The sequence below is a fragment of the Diceros bicornis genome, chromosome 6 (genome assembly GCF_020826845.1).
Source record: "Diceros bicornis minor isolate mBicDic1 chromosome 6, mDicBic1.mat.cur, whole genome shotgun sequence".
In the NCBI taxonomy this organism is placed as follows: domain Eukaryota; kingdom Metazoa; phylum Chordata; class Mammalia; order Perissodactyla; family Rhinocerotidae; genus Diceros; species Diceros bicornis.
In genome coordinates, this window is record NC_080745.1 from 54,818,483 (window position 1) to 54,834,364 (window position 15,882).

At 36.3% G+C, this 15,882-nt stretch overlaps 1 protein-coding gene across 1 annotated transcript in view; it reads right to left on the bottom strand.

Annotated features, from left to right (window-relative positions):
- The window catches only part of LOC131407218 (gastric triacylglycerol lipase-like), a 121,059-nt gene that overhangs the window by 86,143 nt on the left and 19,034 nt on the right, over positions 1-15,882 (bottom strand). The gene's annotated exons all lie outside the window — the stretch shown is intronic.

Consider the following 15,882-nt stretch of genomic DNA (forward strand, 5'->3'; position numbering starts at 1 on the left):
TCCCTCCCCATGTTTTTAAACTGTGCTTGTCACCCAAAGTGATTATGAACCAGAAGATGGTTGTGCAGTGTACACAGGCTTGGCCTAGCTTAACAAGGAAGTGTCCCCCCAGCGAGTTCTTGCTCAATTCTTCTCATATACATTGACTGGTTCAAAGTAGACTGGTGACCTTAAACTTACTGCCAATTCAAAACTGAGCTACAATATGTACGCTGAACCTTCAGTTACTAAGTTGAAAGCCCTTTTGAACTGGAAAGATCTGAATTAAGAATTGTGAAGGCTGGCAATGAATGTGGGAGGAGGCCGAGAAGTACACTACACTGCGTGTGAGAATTTGAAACATCTGTGAGAGGAGAGGTGTTTCTGGAGCAAATTCTTTCTTATTCTCTTGTATTCCATTTAAATGTCAAGGTAGAGTGGTAGTTCTTAGACTTTTTGATCCAACAAACAATTCTTGAAAGTGCTAAGGAATCATGAACCCTATACTTCTCTCACCTCTCCCCTCTTGTCACAACAGATAAAAGAAAAATATCTCAAAATATGAGGGAAGATTATGGCCACTTTTTAGAATATGGGTAATCAATAGGATAGAATAGAGCCCTGAAAACAGGCCCAAATCTTATTAATGATAGAGGTGACACTGCAATTCAGTGGGGGGAAGATTGCTGCAGCAATTAGGCATCTGCATAGAAAAAAATTAACCTTGATCCTTCCTCTCCCCAAATATAAAAATTAAATTGACATGGATCACAAACCTAAATATGAAAGGTAGAACAATAAAGTTTCTAGAGGAAAACATAATTTCATGACCTGGATGTAGGCAGATTTTTCACATGGGACACAAAAGGCACCATCCAAGAATTGAGAAATTGGGTTTCATTAAATTTAATTTTCTTTATACCAAAAGATACCAGTAAGAGACTCAAAGAAGCTACTGAGAAACTAGGAGAAAATATTCACAACACATGCATCTAACAAATGACTGACATCCAAAATATATAGAAAATTCCCGCAAATCAATAATAAAAAGAGACAATTCAATAAAATTGACCAAAAGATTTGAATAAGGACTTCATAAAGAGGATATATAAATGTCCGATAAATCTATGAAAATGTCTTTTTTTATATATCAGGAAAAGGTAAATTAAAACTTCAATGAAATATCACTTCACACCTACCAGAATGGTTAAAAATACAAAGAATGATAATACTAAGTATTGGAGAATGTATAGAAAAATTGGAACTCTCATTTATTGCTGGAAGAGGCATAAATTGGCATAAGTTTTGGGAAAACTCTGTGGCAGGATCTAATAAAGTTAGATGTGTGTGTATCCTAATGACACAGTAATTCCATCCCTAGGAATATGCCCAATAGAAGTGTAAACATATGTGCATCAAAAGACATGTACAGAATGATTATAGCAGCTTTTTTCATAAGTGCCAATAAATTGGAAACAATCCAAATATCTATCAACAGGAGATTGGATGAATTGTACTAAACACATACAATTGAAAACTAGGGAGCTATAAAAAGTACAAACTATTGATATATGAAATAACATGGATGAAGCTCACAGAAATAAAGTTGAGCAAAAGAAGCAAGACACAAAGAATACATACTGTAGAGTTCCATTTACAAGAAGTTTAAAAATGGGCCAAACTAACTCATAGCTGTATAAGTCAGAAAATCAGTCACCTTCTGGGGGTGAGGGAGATATGAACTGGGAAGGAGCACAAGAAAGCCTTATGGGTTGCTGGAACATTCCATATCTTGACCTGGGTGGTGGTTATTCCAGTGTGTACATGTACACAAAGCAATCAAAATGCATACTTCAGATGTGTACATTTTACCCTATGTATATTATGCTTCAATAGAATATAAATTTAAAAACACTCCATCTGTCTTCATCATACTTGGCCTCTTCATAACACTGAAACCAATTAGCCACACTTTTTCGAAACACTCTCCTCTCTTGAGGGGACCAGCTTTGTCTGTTTTCAGCCTACCTGGCCACTCCTTGTCAGTTCCTTTTGCTAGGAATCTTTAGGTCTCTAAGTACTGTACTGCCTCAGAATTCAATCTGGGACCATTTTCTCTTCTCTGTCTACAATCTCTACCTGAGTCACTAGTTTTCAGCTCTCATGAATGCATCAGAATTCATACGAAGGTATTTTTTTTTTTAGATACTAATGTTCAGTTAACCACCCTAAGGCCTTTGATTCAATGGATGGGGGATAGAGTTTAGACATTTGCATTTAAAAATTCCCCAGATGATTCTATTATTTAGCCAAAATTGACATCTACTTCTCTAGGTGATCTCGTCCTGTCCCAAGGTTTAAATACCATCTGCATACTAATCATGTCTACATTTATGTCTTCAATACAGGTATTCTACTTGAAGTCCAGACTCATATGAAAAACGGCCTACTTTCAATTTTCATCTGTGTCAAATATATCAAAAATGAATTTCTTGACTTCCTACCTTCAACCCCCATCTGTTCCCTCCTTAGACTTCTCTATCTATGTAATTGGCATCACCATCCACCCAGCTGGTCAATGCAAAACCTCTGAATCATCCTTGATTCCTCTTTTACCTTGACCCTGACCCCTGCTGAATCTAACGTGTCAGCAAGTTCTATCAGACTAACATCCAGAATATATCTTGAATTAATTCTTATTATCTTCTCTACCGTCATTCTGATCAAAGACTTCACCATCTTTCAACTGGAGTACTGCAAAAGCTCCTAATTGGTGTTCCTATTCCTATTCTTATTCTCATTCTTGCCTCCTTTTTTCCTTTTTTTTTTACACAGCTTCTAGGTTGATTTTTAAAAACATATAACAAGTTAAATCACTTCCAAGCTTAAAACCCTTCAACATTTAAACGAAATCAAAGTTCCTTGTCGTGGACTGAATGAGCCATGTGCTCCGGTCCCGTCTGCTTTTCCAACATCAGCTCAGACCACTCTCTCACGTGCTCTTCGTGCTCCAGCCACACTGGCATCTTTTCTGCTCCTTGAACCTGACAAGTCCTTTTCCACTTCATGGTCTTTGAACTTGCTCTTTCCTCTGCCCGGGATGCTGTTTCACTTGCTCTTCACAGGCTGCTTCCTTCTTTTCCTTCAGGTCTCGGTTTCCTCCTCAGAGAAACCTTCCCTATCCGCCCTATCCTAAGTAGTGTCGTTACTCTCTTTCATATAGTCCTTTGTTTCTTCAAAGCACTTTTCAAACTATATGAAGACTTTTATCAGATTCTTGATGGTCTCTCTGTGCCCTAAAATATAAGCTCCTAAAGGACATGCACCTGGTGTGCCTTAAGACTGTATTTCCAGCTTCTGAGACAGTTTCAAGCATATATTAAACACTCAATAAATATCTGATCAATAGATGAATGAGTCCTTGAGCAATTAGTCAAATTATTCATTTTGAAAAGTAAAAGTACCACTTACTAAATATCTATGCCATGCCTGATGCTAAGTAGATTGTATAAATTATCTTATTTAATTTTTATAAAAAACATCTGAGAGGCAGGCAGTGTTACCCTGATTTTGCAAATGAAGGAAGTGAGAAGTTGAAACTGATCTCAATTCATCCAGGCAATAGATGACAATGCAAGAATGTGAGCTCAGTTCATTTGACCCTAAAGCACATGCATTTAGACATAATGGTATTCTTCCCTCTGTCCTGAAACAAAGATGAAGACATTTCCACACCATATATAGGACAGCATCTGCCAGTGGGCAAGCTGTCATAGCCTTGTGGATCTTGTTTCTTCAGTAAGACCGACACAATCAAGTTGAGCAAAAGAAGCAAGACACAAAGATTACATACTGTAGAGTTCGTGCAGTAGAATACATACTGTAGAACTATTGAAAACACTGTCTTATTTTTACTTCTCTAGCTCTTTCAATCTTCCAAAGCATTTCTCTTGTATTATCTCCTTTGATCTCTATTCATGTGGTCATTCATGTATCTATCCATTATTTAATTCATCATATACAGTCTAAATAGGAAAACAGCTTATATTTAAAACATAGAAAGTGCTAGCACACGGGTACAGGTAAAGACTTAGGACAATGAGTGTTGTCCTAGAATCTATTAACTCTTCAGGGAGAGCCAGAGAATTCCTTACCATGAAGGTGACATTTGAAGTGAATCTTGAATCTTGAGGAAAAGATACCAAGCAACAAAAGGAAATAAGGGTATTGAGTGACGTCAGCATCATGGCGGAGTGAGCTTTCCCGTGAATTCTTCCCCCACAAAATACAACAAAAGTAACAGCCACAGACCAACAACGGAATCCCAGACAGTCAAAAGCTGGAGCGGAGGGATCCACACTGCCGCACATCTGAGAGCGGAACGTGCTGGGCCCCCGGAGGAAGTGGGGAGAGGTAAGGAGAACTCCGCTCCCTCCCCATCAGATCAGCGATCCGGTCCGCGCGGCTCCCAGAGAGGGGGGAGGGACGGCCCTCGGCAGGAAACTGTAGCTCTTCGGGCTCTCTCAGCCAGTGGGAAACTCCCGCACAGAGGGCTCAGAGGAGCCACAGGGCTACCATCAACATCTGAGCAACCCAGAGAGCGGATAAAGAGGGGCAAACGAGAAGCCTCCCACATCAGGGACCCAGAGGGCAAAAGAGAGAGCTCCCCCCTCCCCGCAACCCGGAGTCTGCAGCTCGACCAGATCTAGCGGTCCGAGGCAGACCTGAATAAACTGGACTGGACCCGTGGATCGCAGTGGGGAAAAGAAACAAAACAAAACAAAACAAAACTGCGGATCGCAGCAGAAAAACTGGGGCAGAGCGCAGGGGGCTTAGACTACACAGCCCTTTACCACCACACAGTGGCGGCAGGTGGAAATTGCAACCAGAGACTTCCAGGATGAGGAAAATCCAAACCAACACAGGAACCACAATGCAAAAATATATGAAATCACCAGACCAGAAACAAAATGACAAGCACCCAGAAATCAACCCCAAAGACACAGAAATCCATAAACTAAATGACAGAGATTTCAAAATAGCTATCATAAAAACACTCAACGAAATACGAGACAACACAGACAAACAATTAAATGAGATTAGGAGTTTCTTCACAAAAGAGATTGAAATCATAAAGAAAAACCTATCAGGGCTGATGGAGATGAAGAACACAATGGAGGAGATAAAGGAAAATCTGGAATCTTTAAAGAACAGAGCTGACAATATGGAGGAAAGAATTAGTACTTTAGAGGATAGGAATACAGATATACTCCAGATGGAAGAAGAGAGAGAACTAAGACTAAAAAGAAATGAAGAAAGACTCCGAGAAATATTGGACTCTATTAGAAAATGTAACATAAGAATTATAGGTATTCCTGAGGGAGAGGAGAGGGAAAGAGGAACAGAGAGCCTATTCAAGGAAATAATAGCTGAAAATTTCCCAAATCTGGGGAAGGAGCAGGAAATACCAGTAAGCGAAGCCAACAGGACGCCTATATATATTAACAGACAAAGGCCTTCACCACGACACCTAGTGGTAAGGCTAGCCAGGGTCAACGACAAAGAAACAATATTAAGGGCAGCTAGACAAAAACAAAAAATAACGTACAAAGGAACTCCCATCAGGCTCTCAGCGGATTTCTCAACAGAAACTTTTCAGGCTAGAAGAGACTGGAATGATATATTCAAAATACTAAAAGACAAAAACTTTCAGCCAAGAATACTCTATCCAGCAAAAATATCCTTCAAATATGATGGAGAAATAGTAACTCTCCCAGATAAACAAAAGCTAAGGGAGTTCATGGCCACGAGACCGCCACTACAAGAAATACTCAAGAAGGCCCTCAGGCCTGAAAACAAGAAGAGAAAGGGAACACAAAGCTTGGAGTAAGGAGAAAAGTAGGTAGACAAAATCAGAGAAATAGTAGATCTTTACCGGAATAGGTTAGCAACCACTTAAATACTAAACTCAAAGATCAAAGGAAGAAATTCACCAAAAATAAATTTAACCTCATCACTGTAAACACACAGCCACAACACAAGATAGAATAAGGTATAACAAGAGCAACTTAGAAGGGGAAGAGGAAAGTGACTGAATTGACTTAGTATAAGGAAATAGGAGGCTATCAGATAATGGACTATCTCATACAGAAGATTTTTCGCCCAAACCTCAAGGTAACCACTAAACAAATAATCAAATTAAAACCACATATGATAAACAAAGAGAAAACTAGAAGAATCATAAGACAGAACAACCAAACTGAATTGGCAGTCCAAAACAAATGGGACAAGAAACAAAGGAAATGCAAAAGAACCAGAAAATAAGTGACAAAACAGCAACATTCAACCCTCATATTTCAATAATTACCCTAAATGTAAATGGATTGAACTCTCCAATCAAAAGATACAGAGTGGCAGGATGGATTAAAAAGCAAGACCCAACAATATGCTGCCTTCAGGAAACACATCTTAGCACTAAAGACAAGCACAGGCTCAGAGTGAAAGGATGGAAGACAATACTCCAAACTAATGGCAAACAAAAGAAAGCAGGTGTTGCCATACTCATATCAGACAAAGTAGACTTCAAGATAAAACAGGTTAAGAAAGACAAAGAAGGGAAATATATAATGATAAAAGGGACACTCCATCAAGAAGACATATCACTTATAAATATATATGCACCCAACATAGGAGCACCAATGTACATAAAACAACTATTAACAAACCTAAAAGGAGAAATCAACAACAACACAATAATAGTAGGGGATCTTAACACCCCACTTACAGCAATGGATAGATCATCCAGACAAAAAGTTAATAAAGAAATATTAGACTTAAATGAAAAACTGGACGAGATGGACCTAGTAGACATATACAGAGCACTCCACCCAAAAACAGCTGACTACACATTCTTCTCAAGCGCGCGTGGAACATTCTCTAGGATAGACCATATGTTGGGAAACAAAGCAAGCCTCAATAAATTTAAGAAGATTGAAATCATAACAAACATCTTTTCAGACCATAAGGCTATGAAACTGGAAATGAACCAGGAAAAAAAAACTGGGAAAGTGACAAAAATGTGGAGATTAAACAACATGCTACTGAACAACCAATGGATCATTGATGAAATTAAAGGAGAAATCAAAAACTATCTGGAAACAAACGAAAATGATAACATGCCATATCAAACCATATGGGACGCAGCAAAAGCGGTCCTGAGAGGGAAACTCATAGCGATACAAGCCCACCTTAACAAACAAGAAAAAGCCCTAATAGGCAACCTTAAATTACACCTAACAGAACTAGAAAAAGAAGAACAAACAAAGCCCAAAGCCAGCAGAAGGAGAGAAATAATAAAAATCAGAGCAGAAATAAATGATATTGAGACCAAAAAAACAGTAGAAAGGATTAATGAAACAAAGAGTTGGTTCTTCGAGAAGATAAACAAAATAGACAAACCCTTAGCCAGGCTAACTAAGAAAAAAAGAGAAAAGGCTCAAGTAAATAAAATTAGAAATGAAAGAGGAGAAATTACAACGGATACCATGGAAATACAGAGGATTATAAGAGAATACTATGAGAAATTATATGCCAACAAATTGGACAATCTAGAAGAAATGGATAAATTCTTAGACTTATACAACCTCCCAAAATTGAACCAAGAAGAAATGGAGAATCTGAATAGACCAATCACAAGTAAAGAGATTGAAATAGTAATCAAAAACCTCCCAAAAAATAAAAGTCCAGGACCAGATGGCTTCTCCAGTGAATTTTACCAAACATTCAAAGAAGATTTAATACCCATCCTCCTCAAACTATTCCAAAAAATAGAGGAAGATGGAACACTTCCTGAATCATTCTATGAGGCCAACATCACCCTGATACCGAAACCAGACAAAGACAATACAAAGAAAGAAAATTACAGGCCAATATCGCTGATGAACATTGATGCAAAAATCCTCAACAAAATATTGGCAAACCGAATACAACAATATATTAAAAAGATCATACACCATGATCAAGTGGGATTTATACCAGAGACGCAGGGATGGTTCAACATCTGCAAATCAATCAACGTGATACATCACATCAACAAAACAAAGAATAAAAACCACATGATCATCTCAATAGATGCAGAGAAGGCATTTGACAAGATACAACATCCATTTATGATAAAAACTCTCAATAAAATGGGAATAGAAGGAAAGTACCTCAACATAATAAAGGCCATATATGACAAACCCACAGCTAACATCATACTCAATGGGGAAAGACTGAAAGCCATTCCTCTGAGAACAGGAATGAGGCAGGGCTGCCCACTCTCACCACTCCTGTTCAACATAGTACTGGAGGTTTTGGCCAGAGCAATTAGGCAAGAAAAAGGAATAAAAGGAATCCAAATAGGTAACGAAGAAGTGAAACTCTCACTATTTGCAGATGACATGATTGTATATATAGAAAACCCTAAAGAATCTGTTGGAAAACTGTTAGAAACAATCAACAACTACAGCAAAGTTGCAGGGTACAAAATCAATCTACAAAAATCAGTTGCATTTCTATATGCTAATAATGAACTAACAGAAAGAGAGCTCAAAAAGATAATACCATTTACAATTGCATCAAAAAGAATAAAATACCTAGGAATAAATCTTACCAAGGAGGTGAAGGACCTATACAATGAGAACTACAAGACATTATTGAGGGAAATCTACGATGACATAAAGAAATGGAAAGATATCCCATGCACGTGGATTGGAAGAATAAACATAGTTAAAATGTCTATATTACCTAAAGCAATCTACAGATTCAATGCAATCCCAATCAGAATCCCAATGACATTCTTCACAGAAATAGAAAAAAGAATACTAAAATTTATATGGGGCAACAAAAGACCCCGAATAGCTAAAGAAATCCTAAAGAAAAAGAACAAAGCAGGAGGCATCACAATTCCTGACTTCAAAACATACTACAAAGCAATAGTAATCAAAACAGCATGGTACTGGTACAAAAACAGACACACAGATCAATGGAACAGAATTGAAAGCCCAGAAATAAAACCACACATATACGGACAGCTAATTTTCGACAAAGGTGCTAAGGACATGCAATGGAGAAAGGAAAGTCTCTTCAATAAATGGTGTTGGGAAAACTGGACATCCACATGCAAAAGAATGAAAGTGGACCATGTGCTATCGCCATTCACAAAAATTAACTCAAAATGGATCAAAGACCTGAAGGTGAGACCTGAAACTATAAAACTCATAGAAGAAAATATAGGCAACACACTATTTGACATTGGGTTTAAAGGAATCTTTTCGGATGACATGCCTACCCAGACTAGGGAAACTAAAGAAAAAATAAACAAGTGGGACTTTATCAGACTAAAGAGCTTTTATAAGACAAATGAAACCAGAATCAAGATGAACAAACAACCAACCAGCTGGGAGAGAATATTTGCAAAACATACATCTGACAAGGGGTTGATCTCCATAATATATAAAGAACTCACACAATTGAACAACAAAAAAACAAACAACCCGATCAAAAAATGGGCAGAGGAAATGAACAGACACTTCTCCAAGGAAGATATACAGATGGCCAATAGGCACATGAAAAGATGCTCAACATCACTAATCATCAGGGAAATGCAAATCAAAACAACACTAAGATACCACCTCACACCCGTTAGAATGGCCATAATCACCAAGACAAAAAACAACAAATGTTGGAGAGGATGTGGAGAAACAGGAACCCTCATACACAGCTGGTGGGAATGCAAATTGGTGCAACCTCTATGGAAAACGGTATGGAGATTCCTCAAAGAATTAAAAATAGAGATGCCCTATGATCCAGCCATCCCACTACTGGGAATCTATCCAACGCACCTGAAATCAACAATCCAAAGAGGCTTATGCACCCCTATGTTCATTGCAGCATTATTCACCATAGCCAAGAAGTGGAAGCAACCTAAGTGTCCCTCGACTGACGATTGGATTAAGAAAATGTGGTATATATATACAATGGAATACTACTCAGCCATAAAAAAAGACAAAATCGTCCCATTTGCAACAACATGGATGGGCCTGGAGCGTATTATGTTAAGTGAAATAAGCCAGAAAGAGAAAGACAAACACTGTATGATCTCACTCATATGTGGAATATAAACCAACACATGGACAGAGAAAACTGGACTGTGGTTACCTGGGAAGTGGGGGTGGGGGGCGGGCACAAGGGGTGAAGGGAGTCATATATGGGGTGATGGACAAACAAAAATGTACAACCTAAAATTTCACAATGTTAGAAACCATTAAAATATCAATAAAAATCAAAAAAAAAAAAAAAAAAAGGAAATAAGGGTATTTATGTGATAAACCTACCAGGCAGTTGGGCAGATATTGTTTTCGTTATGTAGTTTATGACATAAACTAAGGCCCAGTGAGTAAGTGATTTTCCTAGAATCACACAACATATGGTTCTATAGGTACAACCATTCCTCCTACCCTTGACCTCTTCTCTCAGCGTTACAGCCTGATTTAAAGATGCTTTCCGCACTAGATTCATGTTTTCATTTGTCTTAATTAAAGCCTCAAGCATTAATTGTATCAGTGGTGTTTGTTAACGTCTATTCCAAAGATCATGGGGTCCAACTAGTTTTCAAGGAACAATTTGTACAACTCTTAAATGACATCTTTTCTTTCAGCTGCTTATAAATGTTTTTCTATTGTTATCAAAATTTCTTATCATCAGCATATGAAATAAGAGATAGTAATCCTCTAATATGTATTTGTATTCTCAGGTATATTGAAACAGCCTCCTCTGTGTTTTACTTCCATTAAATTAATTGCATAATTTTTTTTTATCTCCATCAGGTTGTTTACTATTGCAAAGTGCATATTTGGTATGCCTATGCATAAGTCTTCATAGGTGATTTTGCAATTATTTTTCTTTCTTTAATCATTTTTTCATCAAATACTTATTGATCACGTACTTTGTTCCAGGCAAATGGTAGGCATTGAGGATAGAACAGTGATTGAACAAACTGGAGTCCTTGCACTTAAGGAGCTTACTTAAGGAGTGTGTGCGTGTGTGTGTGTGCGTGTGTGTGTGTGTTAAGTCCAAGTGAAGAGACCTAACAAACAGCCTATCAAACAACAAGTCCTATAACTATAGGGTTCCGTGGTAATGCATACAAGGAGTCCCCGCCCCGATATGGAGAGATGAAGAACAGTGTCAGGGTGGTGTTCCTCGGGGACGAAATGGCTAAGCTGAGACCTAAAGATGAAGGAGAGTTAATAAGGAGAAAGGATAGGAGCAGAGTTAGGGAGGTTAGGGAGACTGTTATGAGTAGAGAAAGCATCATGTTTCCTCACAGGCCTTAGCTTACGTTGCACACTGCAAACTGTCCCCTTTACTAATTTATATGACTACCACAATTACCCCTAGCTATCAGAATTTAAGTTATTTATAAAGAAGCAAGAGTATGTTTGTCTGTTTGGCTGCATGATCATAGCAAGAATCATACACCTTTTTCAGAGACTACTAGGATTTATGTAAGTCCAGACTCTGACTCCAAGTCCTTTTCAATTACAGTAAAAAGCCAAAGAAACACTCCTGCATTCTCTTGTTTAAACATATACCATCGATGACATGAAGAAACACGGTTAATCTGCTCCCCATCTGCTAGTGAAGTAAATTCAAATTGCATTAGAATAGGTAATAAAACCCTCACCTTCCATATTGATCCTTATGAAAATGCATCAACATTTTTTCCTTTTAAAAATGCTATTGTCCGTAAAATCAACAAGAGTTGAGCGAAGGTGAGACATTAGTATCATAAAAATATGTAAATACACGTGGTGTTTGATATATCCTGAATTTTGTCCTAGTTTATTCAAACAGTGCACCTTCATTTAGTTGTATTAAGATGCTTGGTGGAAAGTTGTTGATTTATAGATTGCCATTTTGTTCTTTTTGACAATAATTATTTCTTCACTATTTCTGCTAGATGTTTAAGCCCTAATAAAAAAATGATGATTCCTAAAAATAAATTGCAAACTATTTTAACAAGTTCAAAATAGGATTCTCTTTTTCTTTCACTAGGAGCTACAGATGCTTATGGTGGTTGTAAAGGATCAACTACATTTTATTAAATAGAAATTTTTTAATGGCACAACTCATTTATAAATGTAACCGATCGCATTGTTCAAACTCCAACCAATGATTCTGTTTAATGAAAATGATACGACTCACCTGTTTTTAAAGGGCAGGGCTGAGTTTTGTACGTTAGCTAGACCATTATCAGCTGGCTAGAGACCCTAGTCAAAAACTACGATAAAACAAAAATCCTTGCTGATTACACTCATTTGCAGGAGGTTATCTGACCATCCAGTCAGAATAGTTTATGCTCTGTGTTTTCAAAAACCAAGAGGAAGCCTTTTGTTTTCTTAGGCCTCTTTATCTGAGCCATACTTCCTAATCACGCGCATTACGCTTTTGGTTCAACAGTTTTTACATGTTTAAGCGATCAAGAATCGCTTTTAACATTTCCTAAATCATTTTTAATCATCAAAACTCCTTTGGCCAATATTTGCAATTGTTAAAAGTTTAAGGTGTGAATTCAATACTTTGTGAAATTGTATGCAGTATTTGATTTTTAGGTTTGTCCTTTTACAATCAGATGATGTCCAGATAGTAAGACTTCATGGCAATTTAATCAGTGGATGAGTAATTCTGGCCATTGTTGAAGATTCTGTATATAAGAAGTAAATGTAACATTAACCGAAATACTAAACACCTAGAGAAACATAATCCTAACTGTTTCTGAGGAAACTGTGAGTACAACTTCTACTGAGCAAAATTAATGTTTGAATTATTAGATTCATGTTTTTTCTAACCTAATTGTTACATTTTTTAAAAGCCTAGATATTTGTTGTATGTTCATTTATATAAATGTGTCTTTTTGAATTAGGGCTTATTCTACTAGCATTTATTTTTCTTTTATGTTTTACCTATACATGAAATTCTTAATTATCAGATGACAAATTTGTTTATTAATTTAGTATTTTGTAATGAGTGTCTAATGTGAAAGTCTGATCTCTCTTAATCTCCCTTTTGAGAAGCAATAGACTAGTCCTCTAGCATCAAATATACTGGCTGTATTGATATGCTATATTGAATAATTGCATTTCATCCAAATCAACTTCTGTTGAATTAACCATTATTAATACTGTTGTTAAACTTCACAGGCCACTAATGTACGTCTTGAAATTATAAATCCCTTAAGACAAATTTCGACCAAATTCTGTAAATCTCTGTGGGGATGTGCCGAGTATTTCCTTATAGATGCTGGCCTAGGTCATCCTAAAGAAGAACTGCAGTGGAGAAGAGCATAATCTTTGGAGACAGACTACCTAGTCTCAAATATGGGCTCAGTTGCTGTCTACATACTTGTCGGGAAAGTCCTCTTTTAGCCTTGGCTTGCTCATTGGTAAAATAGGGAACATAATGCTACATACTTTGCAGAGTTATCATGAGAATTAAATGAGATGATAGTAATAATAACTGTATTTATCTAGTGTTTACTAGATGTCTAACATGTTGTTAAGAACTTTACTTCCATTATCTTAATGAATTGTCATAATAACTTCAGGACAAACACTGTTACTGGCCCTATTTTATAGAAGAGGAGACCATCTTAAGGAAGGTAACTCATTTGCACACACGACATGTTAAACACACTGCCCAGCACATAGTGAGCCTTCTGTAAATGTTAATTACTACTTTATCCTAGAACTTGCTATCAGGCATTTGGAGGATATTTATTCTGCCTCTGAACTACTTTGAGCCCGTGTATATGACGGGGTTGTTGGGATGTCCTTTAACTCAAACCATAAGTTGTGTCCTCACTTTACAATTGCAAATTACTTAATGGAGGCAATAGATGGTATAAAATGATGGGTTCCTGAAAGATTTGATCAAAGCCTTCTGGTTTGAATGTTGAAACACTGCTGGTTGGTCTTTATGTACTAGTTTGTTACTTGTACCAGTATGTAAAGACATACTTTAGTTAAAAATTCATTTTTAAGATAAGTGAATTTTATCTTATAAAAAATATTAAAATAAATCTAATACTATGCTAAATAAGAGGCCAAACTATCAGACCAATTGCTGTACAACTACAAAAAGCCTAACAACTTTGATGTTTTACTTTCACTTTTAAATGAAACATTTTTCTTTTCATAAATGATACTATATATACTATACTATATGTACTAAATGCACTGTATTCTTTGTCTTGTTTTTACAATCCATCTGGGATAATTTACCACACAAGCACATGCAAATCTACCTCATTTTTTTCTTTTAAATAATATGCATAGCCTTCCGTCTTATGATTGCACAATAGTTTATAAAATTATGTTCTCTACTCATGGGCATTTAGGTCATCCCCAGGCTTTCCTATTATAAACAATGCTGTAATGAATATATTTGTACATACATTTTTACACACATTTGTGAGGTTACACACATATTTGAGGTTAAATTTCTAAATGTGGAATGGAGGGATATGTATTTTAAATTTTCATAAGCATTGCTCCATTCCTCTTGAAAGACCTCGCAAAAATTCATATTTCTACAAACAGCATTTAAGCGTCTTTTCATCCAACTTTTCCATGTTGTAAATTGTCAAACTTTATTTGATAGATGGAAACTGCTAGAACATTATTGTTTGAATTTACATTTCATTAATTATAAATGCAATTGAGAATATTCGCAAATGTTTTTTTTTAATTTTTTGTTTATTGCAGTAACAATGGTTTATAACATTGTATAAATTTCAGGTGTACATCATTTGTTATACTTCTATTTCTGCATAGATTACATCATGTTCACCACCCAAATACTAATTAAAACCCATCACCACACACATGTGCCGAATTATCACTTTCGCCCTCCTCCCTCCCCCCTTCCCCTCTGGTAACCACCAATCCAATCTCTGTCTCTATGTGTTTGTTTATAGTTGTTATTATCTACTACTTAATGAAGCAAATCATACGGTATTTGACCTGCTCCCTCTGACTTATTTCACTTTGCATCTGGTAAAGTGTTAATCTCCAAAATATATAAGAACTCATGCATCTCAGCAACAAAAAAACTAACAATCCAATTAAAAAATGGGCAAAAGACCTGAACAGACATTTCTCCAAAGAAGATATACAGATGCCCAACAGACACATGAAAAGACGTTCAACATCATTAACTATCAGGGAAATGCAAATCAAAACTACAATGAGATATCGCAAATGTTTTTAAGTCTCAAGGTTTTAGCCTACTTTTCTTTCTATGAAAAGCTTTTTCATGTACTATACCAATTACTATGCATTTGTTGGTCTTTTTCTTGCTGATTTATAAAAGCTAATCAGATGTAAAGGAAATTAATCCTTTGTCATAACAGTTGCAGATATTTGATGATTAACGTATTTTTTATTTTTAATAGATTATAAAAGTCTAACAATTTTGATAGAGCAATTATATGAAAGACTGATCATTTAAACATTAGCACTAATTCAGTCTACTTGAAATTATCATTAAGTTATCTAAGAAGTGCGTTGCTATTTCCTACTGGTAAAACTTTAGTGGGTTGAATTGAAAAATCGCTATGATCTTTTCCAAATCATGACACTAATTTTCCTTTTTGTTGTTAAATATTTGCAAAAAAATATATTGTACTATGCAATACATTCTTAATTTATACTTATCAAGGCCTACCTAAGTAATTTCAATTTGGTAATATCTCAGCAAAAACTTAAAGAGCTACAATTTTCCTGAAATTATATTCACACTCTAGTTATAATAGCATTTTGAGAAGGTGGTGATAGATTTAAATCCACATAATTACCTTAA